The sequence below is a fragment of the Poromitra crassiceps genome, assembly GCF_964638095.1.
Source record: "Poromitra crassiceps genome assembly, chromosome: 12".
NCBI classification, from domain to species: Eukaryota; Metazoa; Chordata; class Actinopteri; order Beryciformes; family Melamphaidae; genus Poromitra; species Poromitra crassiceps.
Genome location: NC_139632.1, coordinates 8,101,432 through 8,126,423, shown reverse-complemented (window position 1 = coordinate 8,126,423; position 24,992 = coordinate 8,101,432). Strand labels below are relative to the sequence as shown.

Below are 24,992 nucleotides of genomic sequence, written 5' to 3'. Positions count from 1 at the left end.
GGTCGGCATAAGGAGGACTGGCCTTGCCTGAGTAGAGGGGGGGGGGGGGTGATAGGAACCCACCTGCCAAATGTGGTTGCTCTGGGACTTTATATCGGGACATTTGGGACAGTGTGGCGGACGGAGGGACAGACGGAGACCGATGCATCGTTACTGGCTTGTTCTTGTAATTGGTGGAAAAAAGATGGGTCATTCAAACATGGTTTAAAATCGGCTTAATGATCAGTCGTGCGTGTGTGCGTGCGTGCGCGCAAGAGAAAGACACAAACAGACTGTTTAATCCATTCTCCTAAACACACACAGACACACTTGCTATCATCACATATGCAAAATACACACACATTCCATGACACACACACACACACACACACACACACACACACACACACACACACACGCAGTCTGTAATTGGGAATATCATGAGAATTATTGGGGGGGAAATGGTATTGTAGATTGACTCGCATGGACAGGGACAGCATTTGGAATTGAAATCAGCTTACTTTGCTTTGATAAGAGCTTCCACGCTGATTTCAGACTGACAATTCAAACAGTGCCGATAACACAGGGAACACATCTGTCTCCCCATCCCCGTGGTTAATAATCAACAAGTTAGGTGGGCGAGTGCTTTTTCTCCCTACTTCAATAGCCTTTTTGTTAACCTCGCTGCAAATATGGAAAAGGGAAGAGATGCCTGGAGTGTAGGCTTTTTCCTCCCCTTTTTCTTCAACAACAGCTGAAGATTAAAAGAAACGTCTCGCAGAAATCTGTCAATTCTGTATGTGAATAATGCTGTGTGGAATTTAATGGCATGAGTTATATTGGGTTTCCGCTACACCCACATTTTCTTTCAATAAGATCAATGGCGCGCAGTGACAGATAGGGGATAGGGACGGCCTTTTGTATCTTCAAATTTCAGGTTTCTGAGGGAATAATTAGATGGATGGATGAAAAGTAATGCATCAGTCTGCGAGGGGGAGCTGCATCCAGAGATCCTCTGGTTCAACACGCGTGCCTCCGCGATGCCTGCTGCTCGGTAGAAAACGGTTAAATAATCGTGTTGAATTTCTATTGTTCTAAATGTGGCTCTCTGCACTGATCTGCCGCTTTAAACCAATGGAAAACTTTTATTTTTTGTTCTTTTTTCCGATATTGTTTATTTAGCTGAGAGGATTTTCCTTTTGATTTGGGATTTTTTTATTCGTTTATTATTTTTTTTAGCATGAAGAGAATAATCGTCTTCTATTTCACTTTCTTCCCCTTCAAACTTTCAGGTGTCACTGGCAGGTAACCAGGATGGAATCTGGGTTCTTCCTGCGAGGGAAATGAAGAAGCCTACTTGCTGGGTGCTACCTGTAGGGGCTGTAGACATTTCCCTGTAAATGTGCAAAATTTCACTCTGATGTGTTCAAACAGACTCTTGCTTACAGAAGATTTTGGGGCTCTTTGTTAAAGAGCCACTTTGCCAATTTTCAACCAAAATCTGTAGTATATGCAAATAAACAATGTTTAACTTCCCTCTATCTCGAGAGTTCCCCGTTGATTCACAGAAATTCTTGCTCCAAATGATGTCATTTGGAGCATTTTGGCCATGGTGTCACTATTACTGACACTTTCACTATTATTATCGCTACTCGAAATAGCCTACCATGCGTCATGGTCTTCCTCATTTCCCCCCTCATTGCTCATCCTGCCGTCCATCATCATGCAGCCCGTAGCGTTCCTCCTCTAGCCTACCGTGCCTCTTCGTCGTCCTCCTTGCAGCGCTGTTCTCTGTGTGTCGTCTCTTCCCTCTTTGTTAATGTTGTTGTCTGGCTGCAGAGCGGAAGTAGCAGCACCCGTCGCCGCCATTACAGTTGTGGACGCTTCCGGTCCAACGTTGTCGCAATTGTGCTCGGAAATCCCTCTGCAATTATAGGGTGGTGAGATCACTATCACTATCATTATTGCTCTCTCTACCTTCATTTGCCAGCAAACTGCTCCAAATGACATCATTATGACATCATTTTTGGACCAGGAAGTTCTGTGAATGAACGGGGAGATCTCGGTCCAGGCAGCGAGATTTTTATTCCCAGGATAGGTCGGGATGATCGTGCCCCGAACTCATTTGGTCGGTCGCCGCAACTGCTTCTTCCTGAAAATGTGTGGCAAGTAAATTCTTTTTGGGGGTTAAGGTTAGGATTAGGGTTTGAAAATGTTCCGCTCAGGTTGTGCTTGTGCTTCTGGCTTAATGGGTAAGGTGCTTGCTTACCTTCCAACCCCGAGCGAGGCCTGTTCGATTCCCGGTCAAGCCACACACATCACACATTTTTAACAAGCATTTTTCTTATTTTAGAATGTTAAATTGTGTTCCAAAGATTGCTTATTAGGTTTAGGTAAGTACAACAATTTGCTTAGGGTTAGGGTTTGGTCGTGGTTACCCTAGTCTGACTCACTGGAAGGGTTCCAGTGGAAGCAGGCTGTGGGGTTAAGCTCTGCCATTGGCTCCGACCATTTCAGAAGGGAAATCCCTTCTTGTTCTCAAATTCCTCCACCGCTGTGAAACAACAACAATGGTAGCAAGCAAGCTAGCAACCATTGGATTGTGCAATAAAGCAGGCCTGCTTGGTACTTTCGGTGGATGGTTGTAAAGATAACAGAGCCTTTTTCCCCACTATACCAGAGTGAGAGTAAGAGGAGCCAGACTCTCTCCTGTGCTGGTACAGCGCGAAAACAAAACCTAAACCTAAACGCCTAACTGTAACCTTAATCAATTTGTTTTTACTTGCTGCCTGATTTCAGGAAGAAGCAGTTGCGGCGACCAATCAAATGAGTTCAGGGCGTGGTCATCCTGGCCATAGCAAAAAATCTCACGTCCAGGCAAGATGGAGGGAAGTTAAACATTGTTCATACTGCAGATTTTGTAATCATACAAAGCTGGTTGAAAATCTGCAAAGTGGCCCTTTAAATGTATTTTTCCACAACAATGGAACGATTCATGATTTGATGAAAATGAAGTTGATTATACAAGGATTTGGTCACAAATTTCTTTTGCTCATCATTCTTACAATATAAACAGTACTGTATAATGCCAAGATAGAAGTTCTAGGAATACTGGATATCTGTTAAACTAGGCATCTTGTGCGCTACGTAATTAAAAAAAATACGGCTCCGTCAGGTCAGCCGCACAGCGCAGGGGCGGAAGCCATCGTCTCCATCTGGTTCCTGCCTGGTTCTACCTACTTATACTCCCATCACTTATATAGCCTCAGACTGATGACATCACCATTGATGACATCATCAGTGATGACATCAGTGATGACATCTTCACTGAACTATAGCCTCAGCCTTAGGTCAATTAATCTGCCCTAATTAAAAAATAGGGCTCAATTAGGTCACCCGCACGGGTGCTCTTTACACTTCCTGAAAGTTTCAGCCCGATCACACATACTGTAAAAGAGCCCGCATTGCCAAATTGATATATAAGATAGATAGATATGGCAGAAAATGCTCAAATCCCATTGCACAAATGTTCAGCTTGTTTTCTTCAACATGCACATTTCAATGTAATTCTACCTGAACTTTTCAAATATGCAGAACTTGTACACCCAGGGGCTGAAAGCACACATTAAACACTTACAAAGGGAAACAAGGTTTATGTTTTTTTTCTCCACTCATGTCTTTTCTCTCCTTCTCCTTCTGTGGTGTTGATCTGGCTCGGGGGTTAGGTATGACTGCAATGTGCTGGAGACAGAAGCTGCAGTCAAAGCTCCTGTGATCGGGTGCAGGCTTCACAGAGCCCGGCAGATGGAGGGGAGAGGAGCCGCGTGTATCCTGAAGGTTTAGCGAGAACTGAGAGGTTACACTCCGCCAGTACAAAGATGACCTGTCACACGCAGAGGCATGCCATATCAATGCCTAGCAGCTTTCTGTTTACGTCGAGCTCAGAGCTATCAGAGTGAAAGGAGAGAGGGATTACGGACGGAAATATGTACGAAATGTTATCTCTCGCTCCGTGCGCCCGGGCGAACTTGGAGGCGGTGTGTGCGTGCGATGCCTGCATGTGCTCCCGTTTCATTCGCTAATTAATGTGGGTTCCGTCTCCAAAGTGTAATTGCAAACAAATAGTTATCAGCCTTGATCGCACGCATTTCCAAGGTTGTCTAGATGTGAGCAATGCAAAAATAAGCAATGCGTGTAAATAGAGAATAACACAACAGAGAAATGAAGGATTTATGGTGTGTGGAGAGCGCATCGCAAATGAGGCACAGGAGGGATAGTCTGTGATGATGTGAAGGACAGAACAGGCATATCAGTATTATATCTGCCCAGATGACTCGAGATGAGAAGAATGTGCCTCTGTGGGTGGAGTGGACATGGAAACGTGGCGGACTGGGTAAATCATTCAGGCCGGGAAATATAGCAGGAAATATGGCCCTAGTCGGGCCACATTTTAAGCGGAGGTCTGGGGGTCCCCCACCAGTAAAATCTTTGTTATAAATAATTCTTTGCCTGCATTCTGGTGAATTTTAGTGCACTGCTGCTACCATGGGTGCTTCTCCGCCTTTTCCAGAGGAGAGGAGATGCTGCGGTTTTTCAAAATAAAAGTCCTCTGCTTCTTTCCTTTATTATTATTATTATTATTTTTTTTTAAATAAATGCAGTGTTCTAAATATCTATGCCTAGGCTGGCCTGGTCTGCTTCTAAGTTCAGTGGCCTGACTGCAGGCACTTTTATTCTTCTGGAGGCCATTTAGCAGGCCAGGCCACTGGGGAAAACTCCCGGTGCTCCGGCTGCTCCCTATGGCCAGTCCGGGCCTGATGGACAAAGCAGGTTCAAAAGCCAGGAGGGCAGTGTACCAGTGTGTGTGTGTGTGTTCCTCTTCCTGGAAAAGTTAACACCAGGCACAGTGGATCTCTTCACCTGTTCTGCATCAACCAGCGCGCACGCACACGCACACTTTCACACCCACACCCACACCCACACACACACACACACACACACACACACACACACACACACACACACACACACACACACACACACACACACACACACACACACACACGCACACACATGCGCACGAGCACACCGCCACCCTTTCTCAGTGGACATCACTGGGGGGAGAATCATATTACCCGCTGTCGATGAAGACGAGAATCCTGATGAAAACAGGCGGAAGACGGGGGGCTTGAGTCGGGTCCATGCTTGAGTCTCTCTGTTGAATCTCGCGGTATTTGACAGCTGCCCTCCACTCTTTGACACTTGCCCCGCCCCTCCTCTCTCTCTCCGGGAATGCTGGGTTGTTTACATTACTGGCACACGGGTCAGGAGTGACTGTGTGGTGGTGAGGGGGGCCTAGACTAGACTGAAGCACGTAGTCAGCTCAACTCTTTCTGCAACAACAGCTCCTCAGTCACCAGAGAAGTGTGAGCGCTTCAGGCAACAGTGCCACGCAAGACGACAGACAGGCCCACGGAGGAGTGCACTTCTTTTTGGAGGAGCGACCTGGGAAAGAAAGGGAAAGTCCACAAGCCAAGACACGCGCCACCATCACCATCAGGAGAAGCTCGTGAAGAAGGAATAGCTTAGCAACAGAGTGCTCCACTTCCTGGTAAGAACTGAGACAGCGTTAGCTTAACTTTGAGAAAATGAGCCACAGTGGACAGCTAACGTAATGAGCCCACTATAAAGTGTTGCCCCCATGCTGTTTGGCTTTGGTGGAGAATTGACATAGCGTTACTTACCAAGCGCAAAGTAGTCGCTACTAGACCGCTAACGCTTTCCTGCTGGCACCTGGTTGAAAACAAAGTTTCCTTGCCAAGTTGGCTAGCTAGCATAGCTTGCAACGTTAGCCCAGCAGTATGCCGGCTAAAAGTTGGCTAACTTTCACCTAACGTTAAACAAGCTAACGTTAGCTGTCTTCAACTTGAATTCCATGTAACGTTATGCAAGAGACCACTCATAATGTGTAAAAACTCTACCTTGGCTTTCTATAACGTTAACGTTAGTGACAAGGCAATGTAGCTAACGCTATAAGCATTCATTCATGGTTGAAGTTAGGCTCGGGGAAAGTAACATTAACCAAAAGTTAGTTGGCCTTTTATTTTCTGTGTATGTCATTTTACAATGTGACAGTGTCTGATTGTAATAACGTTACACTTGGCAGTGATACAGCGTCATGACTTCATCAAAAGGCGTTTGCTATGCAATTGCAAAATCAACACATCGAGATAAGACTTCTTTTGACATTTATCGCAACAACTTTGTCTTTTCTACAGTGTCATAAGTAACACTATCCATGTGGCTTGTGTGTATGTGTGTGTTTGTAGTGTACGCTAGTGTAGACGCCACCATGTGTGTGGTTAGTTGTTTCTATTTGTTGTAGTAAGGTTATAGTATTCCCTCTGCTCACCATAAGCTCACCACTGAAATATCTTTCACAAATTTCCAGCCCAAAGTGCGGGAATAGTTCAAGTACAATAGTCTAGATGTGGACTGGCTGGCCTTGTTGTGGATTGCGCTTTACTTCTTTCAGCTCCTACCATCCAGTCAATGGTTCCTACTACAGTACTACCATAGTAGTACTGTAGTACTAGTACTGCAGTACTACCATAGTAGTACTGTAGTACACTATCACACTCAGTTGATAGTGTGACCTTTTAACTCGATTGGTTAGTTTCTGTTCTCATTTTCAACAGAAATATTGAGACATTTTCAGTAGCAATTTGGCTCAATACTCTTACACAATACATATCAATCTTACACAAAAAAGTGCTTCTTGTATCCTAGTGTAGACCATCCCCACTATCTATTCTGGATTTTTTCCCCTCAAATCATGCAATTAATAACATTGATTTGAGCACAGGGTTTATAAATTATTTGTAAATAAGAGCTATTGTTAGTTGTAAAGAGAGACTCATTTAAATAAAAAACAAAATAGAAGGTCTTTACTGGGAAATAGCTATTTTCTTATGATTCATTGTTGTTTTGTGAGTCCGTATTATTGGAACATATTAATTGCATTTACCTTGAAATTCAAACCCAATATCATGACATCATGTTGCAGCTCTGTCCGAACTTGAATGACTGCTGTTGTAATTTCTCATCATACCAAGAGAGTATGATAACAGTAAGCTTTTCCTCTGGCCTAGCTGTTTTTGGGTCACTCACACACAGGTTGAAAACGGTGATCTCATCATGCCATATTGCTGTCACTGCCTATCGCCAGCAACAAATATTTCAGGTGTCATCATTCTATCACATTTGGCTAGACTGCAGAGAGCTGATTCAGAGTGACGAGAGTGAGCGGGGAACCGACGTACCTTGTTGACCTAATTATTACTCACTTCTCTGTTGCCACTTTCGATCATCGTCAGAGACAACAGGCTGGAGGAGTCTGCCAGCGTCATCAGGTGATGAGATGAATGCCGGCTGGCTCTGTGAAGTCGACTATCAAGGAAATCTGTCATGCACCTGATGATCAGCAAGGGGCTGCCAAGTGTTTGCATCAAACAGAGTTGAGAGGTGTCAATCTCTGTAGTGGTGAGGGATGTCTGCCAGTATGCCGTGCTTTTAATTTCTGCTGATGAGAGGTGGATTATTTTTGACAGGCTTGGGCAAAATGTAATTATTTTTGCCTTGTTCTATATTGTTTGGATGAAATAAGAGTAGCCAGACTAGACTAGGAAGTGCTAAAAGCAGTGGTGATTGGCTGTGCTCAGCCTTTTCGACTGACAAACTCCTACTGTAGAAATAGATGAAAGAGCAACTTTGTCATCAGTAAGATGATTTGAATTGAAGTTATTTGATGTATTAATTTTTGGAGGAAGCATTGATCGACGTCGTCCAAAATCAGCAATCAATGCTTCGTCCTCCCATCTCTCTTTCTCTCTCTCCATATGCACAGCCGGCTAACGTGAGGTGTAGCTTCGTGAGACAGTCTTTAGTTTACTGAGTGGGTGGGTGGGGTCATTTGGTCCGACACTGTTTTTAACACGGAGAACTCACATCGGCACGTGCCGTGCACAAAAAAGAATGCAAAAAAATCCATATCGTGCATCCCTAAATTAAACTTGTTAATTTATAACGTTATGAAGTAACAGCAGTGACAGATACACAGCTCTCCTTGACGAGCTCAGAGAGCAGGGAGAAGTCCGCTCATGTTACGTTGAGCCCACCTGAATGAATTTAACATGTCATGGCAAATAATAATATCTGCACTCAGTGTCTACTTTGACGGCTACATCAGACACTTTGACAGCTGCATGATGGGGAGCAGTTGGATGAAAATCCGGACCCATGAGGACAGATGAGGAGCTCCGGTGCCACTGGTGTTGTCACAAGTTTACAATAAGTTTATAAGTTATTTATAAGTTTATTCGATCGCGACTCTTCTCGTCCCTGGCACCTCGATGGTGGAACGAGCTCCCTCCTATGGTCAGGAGAGCCGCTTCACTGCCAATCTTTCGGCGAGAACTTAAAACACACCTTTTCAGGCTCCATCTGGGCCCTTTTTGAACTAACATTTCTCTCTCTCTTAAAAACAAACAAACAAAAAACTAAACTTGACCACTATTTCCTTCAGAAGTTGTAGTTGTCATAGACTGTGCTGCATAGTTGATTGCTCTAGTGTTGACAAAAATGTGTTATTGTAAGTCGCTTTGGATAAAAGCGTCTGCCAAATGACGTAATGTAATGTAATGTAATGTAATGTAATGTAATGTATAGTATAATATAAGCCTAGAAGAAAGTTGACTATGTGTTGCAGACGGTGGCGAGTCCTCCGTTTGGTTGTCGTGTGTTGCCTGCTGTGTCAGTCACTGCTGACTGCTGTTGTCTGATATTTGAGCCACTAGACAACGTCGTCGCCACAGCCGACAACGTACAATGTTACCGGCGTTTTTCTTTTTTTGTGTGTGCCCCCAACCCCGTTCCCCCCTTTTTTGTGCCCCAAGCACCCCCCCCCCTCCCCCTGCCCCTCAGAACGTAGAAGCTTCGATTATGATCAATTTCTATCTCCCTCAAGCGTCAAAGCTCTAAATATGGTATTCGGGACAGCTCTAGTTTCTTCTGTATAAACGGTAAAAGTTAAATTGCGCACTTGTGGTAAATCCTTTCAGCATTAATCAGTTAATATGTTTGATCGATTAAATTCTTTACAGCGATGAATCAATTGACGATTAATAAGTAAATCCATAATTTGCACTCAACCTATGCTATGCATCTCTTCTGTCAATGCGGTTGTATTAATGGCAGCTAGACTTTCTATCACCAAGAAGACATTGAGAGCTGAAATGTCTTTGGTGTGGTGGAGAGAGAGTTCTGCTGCACCCGTATTGTGCAAGCTGTGATTTAGCGTAGTGGAATTTACCAAATCCCTGCATACATCCTGTGCGAGTTTCCTGTTTTAGCCCCGGAGCTGAATTAAAGATCAGATGAGACATTTGTCATCTGACCACTTTAACAGTCATCATGCCGCCTTGGGGGTTTTCAAAAAGAACAAAAAACGGTTGACTCCTTGTTTTCCCACTCACAAGCATATTGGACAGAAGAGGCTTCCCGAGGCTATTTTTTGAGCTACATTAAACACCGTCTTTTGCATGATGTCAAAAGGTCTCTTGGCCCGGCATTCTACCGAAATGAAGCCAGACAAAGGTAGCAAATAACTGCTCAGAGGAGGACATATGGCTCAGAAGGTGCTATGTATAGTATGTTATAGATTACCAAATGATGAATAAATAACCAAAACGTTGATGTACCCTACCAGAGAAAAATGTATAATTAGGTCTTTTCTTTCCTGGCTCAGTTTTGGTGAGAGTTTAGAGTTAAGGTCTTTGGCAATGAGAGTGGGCTGTCTAAACTGCTTCTTACGCTCCCTTTCAAACACCCAGCCTGTCAATATTTTTTCATATCCATCTTCCTTCTATCTTATGAAGGGTCACCGATGTTCCAAGGATTCAAATATCCTTGGAGGATGCCTTCAGGCTCCCCGCGTCACGTGAACCTCCTCAATTTCACTGAGGCATTGATCCCTTCTCTCATTGGGCTCTGCTGTGCTCCGAGGGGAAACCGACTACAAAGACATGCAAAGGCAAAAATTACTGACCTACGACCCCTTTTCAAGTTTCTGAAGCGCTTTCTGTGCCCCCGGGTCAGCTTATGCCATGACCACACAATATCAGCTGTTTGGTTCACCGCAAAAGCTGTTGGAAAAGGTTTGATCAGGATTATCCTTTTTTTTGGGTACTTTTTTCCCTCAACCCCTGGTCTTGTCTTATGCTATCCTCCTGTCTGTGTGTGAAATTCTAACTCTTCGATATCAAGCTGCTCTAATTGTTTGTAATGGTTTTTGGAATAAGGAAGCAGTGTGAGTAATGGGGTAATATTGATGAAAGTGGTTTAATAAAAGAATGCAAATTGTTACATGTATAAATATAACAAGCCTTTAAGCCCAAATAAAATTCACATCCTCGTGTATATCGTCTCTAGACCTGGACCTCATTAAGATTGTGTAAAGAGGAAGTCAGAATTGATTATACAGAGAGGAAGGAGCCAACGGCTTAATTAGTTCTGTCTTTCTAAAGTACACGTTTGAAAGGTTGAGGCTTGGCCTACTTGGAGAACAAGGTTGTTATTAATATAGACAGAAAGTGGGTAGATATTTCAATAAAAACTACTACTATATAATAATTGATTGGATTTATGTAGCGGCTTTCAGGACACCCAAAGCGCTTCACATATCGGGGGAGGGAACTCAACTCATCCACCACCGATGTGTAGCACCCACCTGGGTGATGTGTAGCACCCACCTGGGTGATGCATGGCAGCCAGTTTGCGCCAGAACGCTCACCACACTACCATTCTACAGGCCTGGCGGGCCCGCCAGGCCAACGACGCCCCCGCCAGGCCAGAGAAAAAATTGCCACTTGACTTGACTTGACTTGACTCCCCAAAATTTCAATAAACCTTTATGGCATATTATTACAATACAACAATACTGGTGTTGTTGACAGTGTTGACCGTAATAGAAGATGCCAAATCATTCAAAAGAATACGCATTTTGCTTTTAGGAGCATCGTGCCAGCGCGTGCGGCGCTGTTCCAAAACGTGTCAACGTGTGTCGTTGCCTGGGAAACGCACATCCCATAATACAACTGTTCGCATCACATCCCATTCCCATAATAGCATGATGATACTTGGGATGCCATTGCGAACATGGAGCGCGGAACAGGTTAGCTAAAAGTTTAGCGTCGCCAGCGAGGGCCCCCGCCGTTGCGGTCGGGGTACGTTTCCAAATCCCTCCAGGCCTGAGAATTGTTCTAGGGGAAAACACTGCTCTCTCTCTCTGTTTTGATTATCCCAACAACACAAAAATATAAATCCCTCTGGGTACAAATTGACTTTCACGGAATAATTACTAGGGATGGGCATCGAATTTCGAATTTTCGAATAATCGTTGTTATTATCAAGGTCGACTTTTATTATTGAAATTCGAAATTCGAAAAAAAAAAAAAAAAAAAATTTTTTTTTTTTTTTTGAGTGAAATGTTGCATTGTCTCCCCTGATTCTAAGTATAGTCAAATCGCTTGGTTTGAGCAAGTAAAACAATTTTTATAAGCATTTTAAGCAAGGTTTATGGAAAAATGAATGGCAGATGAAATCCCATGAAGAGGGAGAGGGGGTGACTTTGGCACCCCTTTGGCACTCAGACCTGAGCCTACTAAATATTTAATGAACCACTCATGATTGTCAAAACTGTTTTTTATTTTCGAAAATGTCAATGTCATGTAACATGTTCTTTACTTCAGTGGTGCAATGCTTGTTTGAGCTAAAAATCCACAGCAGAAGCTTTTTATATTAATTAATAAAGCCGTAGACTTAGAATCAGGGGAGACAATGCAACATTTCACTCACAAAAAAAAAAAAAAAAATTTTTTTTTACATTTTTTTATTTATTTTCGAAATTCGAATTAAATTCGAATTTGGCCAGCGAATTTCGAATAGTGTTTTTGCTAGAAATGCCCATCCCTAATAATTACAAGATGCTGTGTGCCACTGTAAACAGCACATCAGTGACAGCCACAGTGTGCGTTTGTCATGAGAGGAGACGACAGCGGAATGAATTTGCACCCGTGAACACTGAACAGAAAGACAGGGGAAGACACCGTGGTGTTGCTTGAAGACTGAGCTATGGGCCGTTTGTTGCAGCTTCGCCACAAATGACTCTTAATGTTTCACATGGGACTTTGTGCAGAGGAGAGTGGATTTGTGTGAGACCGACCGACAGCATCTTGTTTTGACAGACTCTATCTGTCTTCATGTTTTTACCCCCCCCCCCCCCCCCTCGCGCCATTTCTAATGTGAAAAGCCAGGGACATCTCTCTCTTTCTCTGTCTATCATCATGCTCTCCCTCTCTCTCTCTCTCTCTCTCTCTCGGGTTCTTTCTTTCTCTTTCTTTTCTGTATCTTCTCTCTTCCTTGTTCGTGTGCGACGGCCATCTCTCCTCCCCCCTCTCTCCCTCCTCTCTCCAGTCGGTATTTGTACCCTGACTCACACAGCAGTCTTCCGTGGTCTCCCTGCTCTCTTGGTTTGGCCAGGGGGGCTTTGAGGTTGTGGTCGAGGCCTGGGGGCTCCAAGAAGGAAGAGGAGTCATGATGAGAAGCTCCCCTCCACTCCTGCTGCCCCCGAGCCCCCTCGTCTCTCCCCCTCCCCTCCCCCCTCTCATGCCACCCATCTCTTCCCCTCTTCCTGTCTCGTCCAGCCCCCCTCCCTCCTCACCCCTTTCCTCCTCTTCTCTCCCCACCTCTTCCAACCCCTCATTCTTCTCTGTGGCTCCCTGTCCAGTTCTCCCGTCTTGCCTCTCCTCTCCTCTCCTCTCCTCTCCTCTCCTCTCCTCTCCTCTCCTCTCCTCTCCTCTCCTCTCCTCTCCTCTCCTGGGGGTGCTCCTCTCTCTCTCCACCCAGGGCCTCCCTCTCAGCCTCCTCCTCCGTGCCCAGCCTGGCCCACTCTCAGTGGGAGGGGAGCGCAGGCCGACTCCCTGGGAGCAGCAGGAAGCGGCAGCAGCAGGGGTTAGGCCTGTATGGCGCTGCCGGCTGGCTCTGTCAGAAGTCCTGCCAAGCCAGCGAGGGGACCACAGACCTTTGCCAGTGCGCTACCGACCGAGGCACTGCATACAAATATTTTGCACATGTCTGAAGGCACGGCTTCAGGAGTGAGCAGCAGCAGCAACAGCAGCTTACGCAGGCCTAGAGACACGTCTTTAAAGTGTGCACACTCTTTTGTGTTTGTGCTTGTGTGCATACTACTTGCAAGAGTATTTTTGCAAATGAGGTGCGTTTTAAGTACCATGAAGAGACGAGTAGGGTTTAATACCCCTGGTGGTCTGGCGGCGTCGAGAGCATTTGAGGAGATGGGGTGTTTGCTGGGTGAGAGGCTGGGAGGAGGAGGTGAGCTGGTCGGTCTGGGTTTGGCTTGGCTGCTCCTGGAGGAGAGGGATGGAGTTGGTCGGGGGCTGAGTTTGGAGAGGAGGAGAGAACCCTGTGCTGTGCTGCTACCATACTGTGAGTGCCCGGCTGGGCGTCCAGCCAGCTCTGGCTTGACAGTTTAACGGTGAATATTTAACTTTGCACCACGCGGCAGCAGAGGTCGGCTGTAAACAGCGGTCGACCAGCAGCAAAAAAAAGCCTGCTTGACGTTGCATGGGCCTTTAGTTGTGGAGCCCACCTCAAAACAAGGCGTAGGCAGGCAGCACACAAAGCAGGCAGCACGTGTTGAAGTGCTGCCTGGTTCATGTAGAAGAAGGCAGATGGCATCATGGGGCTGCTGCTGGTGTCGCAGTGTAAAAAAACACACCAGGATCTCCTGATGAAAGCAGCTTCCGCTCGCTTTGAACAGCCAGTCTGTCATGGCTGCTGTCTGCTGTGTGGCTCGGGGTCAAACTGTGCTACGCAACTCCTGGAATTCGCGCTTTTTAAGTTTTTCATGTTCAAATCGACTGAGGGGAAAAAACAGAGAGCGGGGAAAACAGGAAGTCTCATTAATATTAATATTCTAATCTGAGAACTGAGAAGACAGCGAAGACCTCTCTGGTTTAGCGTATCTCTCTCCCTCCTCTCTCTCTCTCTCTCTCTCTTCCTTTCTGTCTCTCTGCAGCTTCAGCACCTTACCTGGCACTTTCATTTTGTGAGAGTTGTCAGCTCTGTGCTGATACAGAGAGGCGGGGCTATACTCAGGTTCCTATAAGATGCTTTGCCTAGTGAATAACATATCAGTAACATTTGCTATGTAGCATTAACAAAGCTTTCTACTTTTAGTATCCTCTAAAGCACAATCTCAATTTGGCTGCAACTTTGTGTGAATGACCCTCGAAATTTCAAAAATGAAATATTCCTTTAGAATTTAGTCAATGCACTCAGATGGCCCCGCTTAAAATCTATGTAGGATCTTAATATGCTTAATTACACTACTATTTTTGTTGTTGATCATTGCTTGAGCTAATGAGTCATTTTCTGTTTTGTCCAAGGGCGATCATTGTCCTTTGTGCTTCTGTATTTCTTTGGTTGCACCAGTGCTGGTGGCAAAATCCAGCCAAATCTCTGAAACAGGCTAATTCATCATTTTCTCTAAGAAACATTTTTTTTAAATAGATATTTTATAATAAAAAAAATAAACACTTCAGACAACAATTTGAGATACTAAACGGTTTTGTTTCTTAACTGGCACATAAGACAAACACTGTCCAAGAAAAGTAGCAGCGGTCTAATTTGGTCCCCTCTAAAACAATCCTGCTCAAACACGGCTGTAGCTGTCCTGCATTGACTGGCCCTGTTGAGCTATCTTTAACTGTGGCTTTAGCACTGAGAGAGGATAGGCTAACATAACAACAAGACTAATTATGGTAAATGGTAAAAGGCCTGCATTTATATAGCGCTTTTATCCAAAGCGCTTTACAGTCAGTAGGTACATTCGCCCATTCACACACCGATGGCGGCAGGCTGCCACGCAGGGTGCTGGCACACCAACGGGAGCAATTTGGGGTTCAGTATCTTGCCCAAGGACACTTCGACATGCAGACCGGAGGAGCCGGGAATCAAACCACCAACCTCTTTTATCCAAAGCGATTAGTGGACGACCCGCTCTACCTCCTGAGCTACAGCCGCCCCCCCTGTGCACCCCTCTCCATAATGAAGATGTTATTTGTGCTCTCTCTGTCCACCTAAAAGGGCAGAAAATTCACACACTACTGTGCAAAATCTTAGGTACATGTGAAAAAAATCTGTCAAGCAAAGATGCTGCTTTCAAATATAATGAAATGAAAAGTATTTAAATGTCCAAAAATGTACTATAAAGAGGAGTCTACTGACCCGCAATTTGCAGAAAACAAACCAATAAATAAACATCTTAAAATGGCTATAAAAATCTAGAAAGACTTGCCAAGTACCGTTATATTACAGTTGTTTGGGAAATGTCCCAAGTGAACGATGAATGTATTTAGCCGAGGTTAAATGTTTCTTAAACGTGATTGTTAATTCAGCCAGTGTCAGTTGACCATCGGCCTGGTGTAATTTTAGGCTGAGTATTTGTTGCGTTCTGAGAGGCTTGAAAACAGACCTATGGCCTCGCTGCTGCCCTCAAATCTACTACTGGATGGATGGCTGCTCCTCTACTCGCAAAGACAATCCCTCTGCGTCATATCAATGATTTAAAATGAGGAAGCTCTTTTGAGAGAGAGAGAGAGAGAGAGAGGTGGGGGAGAGAGAGAGAGAGAGAGGGGGGGGGGAGAGAGGGGGGAGAGAGAGAGAGAGAGGAGGGGGAGAGAGAGAGGGGGGGGAGAGAGAGAGAGAGAGAGAGGGGGGGAGAGAGAGAGAGAGAGAGAGAGGGGGGGAGAGAGAGATGCGGTTGCATGATGGAGCGAGTACTGTAGCCTCGCACAGATGTGATGACAGGATTAAAAGAGAGGTTAAGACTATGTCGACTATTGTGAGTTTGAAGGGGGTGAATATTTACAGGGCTGTAATGTTTGATTATTTCTTGCATTTCTGGGCTCTGATCCCATCCCTGAAGTGAGTGATCATTTTGGCTACTCTTTGTAGTTTGCGCTAGTGCAAAAAAATACAAAAAGGTTTTTGGGCCAGTGAACTTCTTATGGACGCCCCTGGGAGTGTGAGACAGAGCAGCCTGGGAGGAGAGGAGTCACAGCTTGGTTTCCCCTAAAGGGCCAAACGGTGCTATTAGCCTGGGGATTCCTCGTTATCTGCAGTGTGTCTCTGAATTCACTCCAACACTAAACGCATGTATTAATTTTTTTTTACATCTTGGGTCCAGCAGAGATTAAACTCCCACTGGGCATTAGTTTCAAATAAACAAATAGTGTGTTTGATGTGGAGTTGAAGACATTTCCAGTTGGCCGTAGCCCTCTTAACTTAAGCCCCACTTGGCCCCAGTTTAGAAACGTGGCTAATTGTGGAGTTGTACAGATGTTGGCTGAATTGATGGCGGAGTCCAGCCTCTGTGTCTGTGAGGGGCAGAGTCCAGCCTCTGTGTCTGTGAGGGGCGGAGTCCAGCCTCTGTGTCTGTGAGGGGCGGAGTCCAGCCTCTGTGTCTGTGAGGGGCGGAGTCCAGCCTCTGTGTCTGTGAGGGGCGGAGTCCAGCCTCTGTGTCTGTGAGGGGCAGAGTCCAGCCTCTGTGTCTGTGAGGGGCGGAGTCCAGCCTCTGTGTCTGTGAGGGGCGGAGTCCAGCCTCTGTGTCTGTGAGGGGCGGAGTCCAGCCTCTGTGTGAGGGGCGGAGTCCAGCCTCTGTGTGAGGGGCGGAGTCCAGCCTCTGTGTCTGTGAGGGGCGGAGTCCAGCCTCTGTGTCTGTGAGGGGCGGAGTCCAGCCTCTGTGTGAGGGGCGGAGTCCAGCCTCTGTGTGAGGGGCAGAGTCCAGCCTCTGTGTGAGGGGCAGAGTCCAGCCTCTGTGTCTGTGAGGGGCAGAGTCCAGCCTCTGTGTGAGGGGCAGAGTCCAGCCTCTGTGTGAGGGACAGAGTCCAGCCTCTGTGTCTGTGAGGGACAGAGTCCAGCCTCTGTGTCTGTGAGGGGCAGAGTCCAGCCTCTGTGTCTGTGAGGGGCAGAGTCCAGCCTCTGTGTCTGTGAGGGGCAGAGTCCAGCCTCTGTGTGAGGGGCGGAGTCCAGCCTCTGTGTGAGGGACAGAGTCCAGCCTCTGTGTCTGTAGCCCTTTTCCCACATGCGCTTTGTACCGCAAAATGACCGGTACGTGGTCTAATGCCTGCATGTGAGAAAGGCGCCGTGCCGGTATAAGCGCGACCCCGTCGTCCCCGACATTTCACCAGTTTCGACCCAGTCAGAAGACCGGTATGCTCTTAAGGAGACGCAAGTGGAAACGGTTCCAGTCATTTTCCGCGACAGCGGTCCTTCAATCATGGGCGAGGAGTAGCCTACACACGTTGCTTAATGTTCCAGCGGGCATAATCTAATCATTCGCGCACATTAAAGCAAACTGGCGAAATGATCTTGTGATAGCCTAATAAGAGCAGTATGTCAGCTTGCTGATTTCCGAAGGCAACCCCGGACACATCAAACAAAGCCAGTCTGTAAAAAGTGCTTCAACGCAACGCAGGTGAACGGATAAACATCGAACCAGCAACTATTTCTCTCAGACACGGATCCCAACTTCTTCAAAGTGCATCAACTAATCATTCGCGCACATCAAAGCAAACTACTTCCACGGATTTCGCTTGTGCATTTGCTGTGTCATTCGCTGTGTCTGTCCGTGGCTGCTGCTCTCGAGCAGAGAGGGGAGGGGGAAATCGGCTGTGTTGATTACGCTGGCGGCTTGACGCTGCTCTTAAGTCAAACGAGTGTGATTTATTGTGTGACAACTGACAAGCGAACTTATTTCGAGTTTTGCCGACCCCCCAAATAAGCTCCCCCCTCCCCCCGCCCCCCCAACATACAGGAAAATTCGCTGATAGATTCCCACATGCGCGAGCCGAAGTGTGAAGGGAAATGTCCGATATTGACTTACAGGTAATTTTCCGGTACGCATGTGGGAAAAGGGCTTGTGAGGGGCAGAGTCCAGCCTCTGTGTGAGGGGCAGAGTCCAGCCTCTGTGTGAGGGACAGAGTCCAGCCTCTGTGTGAGGGACAGAGTCCAGCCTCTGTGTGAGGGGCAGAGTCCAGCCTCTGTGTCTGTGAGGGACAGAGTCCAGCCTCTGTGTCTGTGAGGGACAGAGTCCAGCCTCTGTGTCTGTGAGGGGCAGAGTCCAGCCTCTGTGTCTGTGAGGGGCAGAGTCCAGCCTCTGTGTCTGTGAGGGGCAGAGTCCAGCCTCTGTGTGAGGAACAGAGTCCAGCCTCTGTGTGAGGGGCAGAGTCCAGCCTCTGTGTGAGGGGCAGAGTCCAGCCTCTGTGTGAGGGACAGAGTCCAGCCTCTGTGTGAGGGGCAGAGTCCAGCCTCTGTGTCTGTGAGGGGTGACCGAACAGGACAGTCACATCTCTCCTGAGCTGAAAGGGAAAACCCTATAGGTACACAGAGGGGAGGGGAGAGGAGGGATCGGGGAGGGGGGCGACAATGGAGAGAGGTGCGACCCCTTAGGGCGTGCGTCTGTCTGTCTGTGCATGTGTTGTGCTCACATGTATGTTGTCTGTTTATACTTTTCGATCATTTATGTTTGTCTACATTTACATTTGAGGTATTTATTTAGCCAGCGGTAGAATATCTAGACTTCAATTACCGTAAATTCCGGACTATAAGCCGCGGCTTTTTTCCCGTTTTTTGGCCCCTGCGGCTTATATAACGGTGCGTCTTATCTATGGATTTTTTCAGGAAAAAAAAAAAAAAAAAAAAAAATCTCTCTTTTTTAGCACTCTTTCTAACTATAAATCCACTTCTGTTTTAATTTCCTCTCTTGCCCTCTTTTCACCACACCGCGGACACTGTGTGCACTGTAAAAATAAACAACGGTGGTGTTGTGTTATGTTGTTTTGTTGAAATGTTATGGTAATACGGTAAATGGGAGCTTCCTCAAACAGCCATCTCTTTCCCGACAATCCCCTCTGTGCGTGACCACTTACATATGGTAATTACGGTAAGCAAACGGCCACAAGCCCATCAACTCCCTCCCCCGACTACCAGGAGAAAATCACAAACTTCGGCGAATTCACACAAAGGAAGATCAAGGAATATTCCATCGAACCGGAGCAGATCATAAATATGGATGAAGTGCCTTTGACGTTCGACCTGCCACTCACTCGGACTGTTAACAAGAAGCGCCCTGGAGGATTCTTTCACCAAAAAAAAGCTTTGCTCGTTCTCGACAGCATGAGAACGAGCAGTAGATGATCATGAGGTGGTTTTTCAGACGTGTCGATATAGCAGTTTATCGCAAAAGTGTAATGGAAACACATTTTTCGCATTTGCACGTCATGTGACCCATATTATCCCTTGGAAAAGGAGCGGAAAATAAGTTTGGTAAGTAAGGTTCGATAGCCGTGTCAAAACCTCCGCAGCAAGTGGAAAACTTTGAAGCAACGCTACCTAGCAGAAAGACGAGTGTTGTGCAAAAGCGTAGCCGGGCAAATTAGATAATGTTTAATGGCAGAAATCGGTCCATGGTGACAGCAGGCTGCCTGTGTGCGCGCATTTGGCACAGCGGCGAGATGAGAGGATGAAAAGCACACACTGGTGCGGTGGTGCTGTCTGAAGTGAATACAGTGACTGTGAGTAGGCTAATACATTGCACACGTTTCAGGTGCAATTATAGAACCAAATCAGCCTTTTCCCCCCTCCATCTCAAAATCGGACCAGTTGTAGGCTATTAGGCTACCTTTTTTCCTCTGCCTGTCGCGCTGACTGCATTCACGCAGCCAGCAACATTTTGCGACTCATTTTCTTTTGAATTGATAATCAGGCTCGTTTATATGCATTGTAACTTCATGTTGGGATTTCCATTGACCATTGGTTGGATTTGAGCATGCAGGGGACGGGATATGGGGCAGATCCCCGTGCGTAATCACTGTGGCAGCTGCTGCAACGGGGAATCACTCAAACGCAACTTCAATGGAAACGCCTACAAGTCGCAATTGTACATTGTCGAAGTTGTAGAAATATCGCAATTCTTTTGCGAAAAACTGTAATGGAAACACAGCTATAGATGAAGAGGAGTTCGTTGGTTTTGAGTGACAATGAAGGAGAGAGGAGAGTGGTTGACGAAGCCACCCTGAACCTGTTCGTTTCCGACACTGAAGATGAGGACTTTGGTGGTTTCAGTACGCAGGAAGAAGAGGAAGACGAGCATTAGTGACTTGACTTCTCTGGTTACAGGTTTGCTGCACATACAGCCTATTGTTGTGTGATTTTGTCTGGGGATTAGTGACCTGACTTTTGTTTTGTTTTGTTGAAATGTTAATAAATGGGAGCTTCCCCAAACAGCCATCGCTTTCCCGACATTCCTCTCTGTGCACGAACCCTTTCATATGGTAATTAAACATCAAAACACCCGCGGCTTATAGACCGGTGCGGCTTATAGAAGAAAAAAATAGTCAATTTTGGTCCCGCGGCTTATACACCGGTGCGTCTTATAGTCCGGAATTTACGGTACCTTCATCATTGATGCTCCAGCAGCTAACAGTACGGAGTGCAGTTAGCGGTATTGGAAGAGGAAGTAACAAAGAATGTTGATGTATAGAAGAGAAGTGGTACTGGTGAAGAAAGAAAAGCCGGAGCAGATTGACCTTTTTCAAGTTTAAACTTGTTCATAAAGGTGTATAATTAAAATCAGCTGAAACAGTGGAGGTATTGGTCAACTTCATCATGCTGTGGAGTGAGTCATCCTCTGTCTGGCATTCTGACAACATGGGTGTATTATACACATACAGCCAGATGCACATCCAGCACTGCATCTGACCCCTGATCCACTAGCAATGCTCTGGATTTACTTACAAGACTGTGTGCAGTGAAGAGGTGTGTGTGCATGTGCGTGCACACACACACACACACACACGCGCGTGTGTGTGTGTGTGTGTGTGTGCGCGTGGGCGTGTGTGTGTGGCAGCCGTGGCAGCCAGCATGGCCCACCACAGAAGCCGCAGCGGGCTGAGACGGAACCAGAGCCAGACCCAAGCTTGATTTCTGTGGAGCCATGTTCCCATGGGCCCACTACTGTATGTATTTATGCATCCAGGTTACACTCACGTCTGTGTGAGTGTGTGTGTGTGCATGTGTGCGTGTGTGAGTGTGTGTGTTTGTTTGCGTGTTGTTGTGCGTGTAATGTGTGACATTGTGGGCAACGTTTCGTCTTTTTTTTTGGTGTCTCTTTCTCTTCCCCGACAGGATCTTTTGAGTGCCAGGGGTGGAGGTAAGGTTCCTCCAGGGTCAGGGTCTTGTACGTTTCCACGAGTTGCCGTGGAGATGTGGAAGGTTTGTGGTCCTCCTCCCCCCCCGCCTCCCCCCTCCTCCCCCCCCAGCCCTCACGTTAGCACTCAGCTATGTAACGAGACATGCCTGGGAACTGCTCCTCTCACATTACTAATGATTTGGACATCTTGCTCTTGTCATTTCCTTTTAGACAAAGTTGGACGCTGACGCAGGGTAACTGTTTCAAACTATCCAGGGAGGAGGAGGGAAAACAGCCGCTTGACGGGAACAGGAGAGTGACTGTTGGTTTTGTGGTTTTGCGTGGAGGAGGAACCAGATGTTTTTTTGATGGTCATTTCATAGATGAGGATCTGAGATGACAGACAGGGCCGATCATCTTCAAACAGCACAGGGAGGATGGCTCTGGCTCAGTGGTTGTTGCCACTCTGTCATTGCTGTCCTGCAGCCCAGCCATGATGACCGCAGCACGGTGCACTGCATGCAGGGTAGACGCCGGCGCTGCGGCCGCGCGCTGCTGCACTGACTACTGCATGCAGGTAGGGGATGTAAGTAACGATCACCGGTTTGAATGATAACCGTGATCAAATTCCTTACGATAACCGTATCAAATTGTCATTATCATTAAAACCGTGGTACCGTGATTACAGTGCTTTGAAAAACATGGTAAAATACTGTCCATCATCAACCAAAGTTGGCAACAGTCGCCCAGATGCAAACGCGCAGCCTTGGAGAAATGATTTCAGTGAGTGTGTCAATCCTTTTTGGGTCTGAGTTTTCAATATAAAACTTGGTGAAATGATTTCTGTGAGTGTATTAGTACTTTTTGAAAAATGTCACCACATTTTAACAAACCGTGATAATACAGATAACGTGATAATTTTGGTCACTATAATCGCGATATGACATTTTCATATCGTTCCATCTCTACATGCAGGGTGGCACTGCATGCAGTGCACTGAAATTCGGCCTGGGATTGTGGGTATCGGCTATTTTTTGTAATTCTCGCAGATTTTGAATTGATAAAGCGGGACTATCCCGCATGCGTTGGCGCGGGTCCGAACGTGAGTGTACCCCACTCTTCTTCTTCGTTGGAGCTTCAACGTGTCCTCCATCATAGAGCTCGAGCAGACCAGGAAAGCTCATGTCATTCTAGAGTCACTCTGAACGCCCAGGAGAAGATGTTCTATTGTTCTGTTGACTCCACTTAGTGTGATCCTGAGGTTAGGCTTCAGGAAACACAGTCATTTTGATGAAGACCAGACTGTTGGTCAAAACAATCCTTTATTCAGAACGGAGCAGAAAAGTGACCGTGGCCTTCTCTCTTTTGCTTTTTTTTTTAAACCCTTCCTATGTCTTTACTAGTTTTCTACTGTCAGCCCTCCAGCCCATGCAGACAAACATAGCAGCCGGGCCCTGTGGTGCTGCTGTACACAATGTCACATCTGATCTCCTGGTGCCAGAGGTGATGATGCTAATTTGTCGGTCGGTCAGTGACACGGCTAACGAACAAAGCCCTTATTGGACCTGGAGCACTGGCGGCTCGGCTCTGCTCTGCTGTGCTGTGGCATTGTGAAGGACTATGAATGTGGCCATGGGGCACTCATACTACCCAAAGCCCTCCTAGGGTCTCTGTTGTGCTGTGGTGTGCACATCTGACTGGGCATGGATATAATAAAAACATGGTTTCAAATATTGAAACTAATTGAGAGGTGGGCTTTACTGAAATCAACAGACGCTTGAGCAACCTCAAATATTTTAACAGTTTGCGACTGGATAAGATCCAACCTGTGTTTTGCCATGGTGTGATGGACTGGCACTATAAAGGCCAGTGAAAGTATCTATAGGGCTCTAGCACAGTCCAAAACCTAAGGGCCAGTCCACTGTGCTCTGCTGTGAAGTGGGCCAGTCCACTGTGTTCTGCTGTGAAGTGGACCAGTCCACTGTGTTCTGCTGTGAAGTGGGCCAGTCCACTGTGTTCTGCTGTGAAGTGGGCCAGTCCACTGTGTTCTGCTGTGAAGTGGACCAGTCCACTGTGCTCTGCTGTGAAGGGGACCAGTCCACTGTGTTCTGCTGTGAAGTGGACCAGTCCACTGTGTTCTGCTGTGAAGTGGACCAGTCCACTGTGTTCTGCTGTGAAGTGGACCAGTCCACTGTGTTCTGCTGTGAAGTGGACCAGTCCACTGTGCTCTGCTGTGAAGGGGACCAGTCCACTGTGTTCTGCTGTGAAGTGGACCAGTCCACTATGCTCTGCTGTGAAGTGGACCAGTCCACTGTGTTCTGCTGTGAAGTGGACCAGTCCACTGTGTTCTGCTGTGAAGTGGACCAGTCCACTGTGTTCTGCTGTGAAGTGGACCAGTCCACTGTGTTCTGCTGTGAAGTGGACCAGTCCACTGTGTTCTGCTGTGAAGTGGACCAGTCCACTGTGTTCTGCTGTGAAGTGGACCAGTCCACTGTGTTCTGCTGTGAAGTGGACCAGTCCACTGTGTTCTGCTGTGAAGTGGACCAGTCCACTGTGTTCTGCTGTGAAGTGAGCCAGTCCACTGTGTTCTGCTGTGAAGTGGACCAGTCCACTGTGTTCTGCTGTGAAGTGGACCAGTCCACTGTGTTCTGCTGTGAAGTGGACCAGTCCACTGTGTTCTGCTGTGAAGTGGACCAGTCCACTGTGTTCTGCTGTGAAGTGGGCCAGTCCACTGTGTTCTGCTGTGAAGTGGACCAGTCCACTGTGTTCTGCTGTGAAGTGGACCAGTCCACTGTGTTCTGCTGTGAAGTGGACCAGTCCACTGTGTTCTGCTGTGAAGTGGACCAGTCCACTGTGTTCTGCTGTGAAGTGGACCAGTCCACTGTGTTCTGCTGTGAAGTGGACCAGTCCACTGTGTTCTGCTGTGAAGTGGACCAGTCCACTGTGTTCTGCTGTGAAGTGAGCCAGTCCACTGTGTTCTGCTGTGAAGTGGACCAGTCCACTGTGTTCTGCTGTGAAGTGGACCAGTCCACTGTGTTCTGCTGTGAAGTGGACCAGTCCACTGTGTTCTGCTGTGAAGTGGACCAGTCCACTGTGTTCTGCTGTGAAGTGGACCAGTCCACTGTGTTCTGCTGTGAAGTGGACCAGTCCACTGTGTTCTGCTGTGAAGTGGACCAGTCCACTGTGTTCTGCTGTGAAGTGGACCAGTCCACTGTGTTCTGCTGTGAAGTGGACCAGTCCACTGTGTTCTGCTGTGAAGTGGGCCAGTCCACTGTGTTCTGCTGTGAAGTGGACCAGTCCACTGTGTTCTGCTGTGAAGTGGACCAGTCCACTGTGTTCTGCTGTGAAGTGGGTCAGTCCACTGTGTTCTGCTGTGAAGTGGACCAGTCCACTGTGTTCTGCTGTGAAGTGGACCAGTCCACTGTGTTCTGCTGTGAAGTGGGTCAGTCCACTGTGTTCTGCTGTGAAGTGGACCAGTCCACTGTGTTCTGCTGTGAAGTGGGCCAGTCCACTGTGTTCTGCTGTGAAGTGGGCCAGTCCACTGTGTTCTGCTGTGAAGTGGGCCAGTCCACTGTGTTCTGCTGTGAAGTGGACCAGTCCACTGTGTTCTGCTGTGAAGTGGACCAGTCCACTGTGTTCTGCTGTGAAATGGGCCAGTCCACTGTGTTCTGCTGTGAAGTGAGCC

The 24,992-nt window shown here is 46.9% G+C and overlaps 1 protein-coding gene across 3 annotated transcripts in view; it reads left to right on the top strand.

Moving 5' to 3' along the window:
• Positions 1-5,338: 5,338 nt before the first annotated feature.
• nek7 (NIMA-related kinase 7) overlaps positions 5,339-24,992 on the top strand; it is a 103,781-nt gene continuing 84,127 nt past the window's right edge. For all 3 annotated transcript variants that reach the window (XM_083647942.1, XM_083647941.1, XM_083647940.1), the window contains exon 1: positions 5,339-5,590. The gene's annotated coding sequence lies outside the window, so the exon portion shown is untranslated. The remainder of the gene's footprint in view (positions 5,591-24,992) is intronic.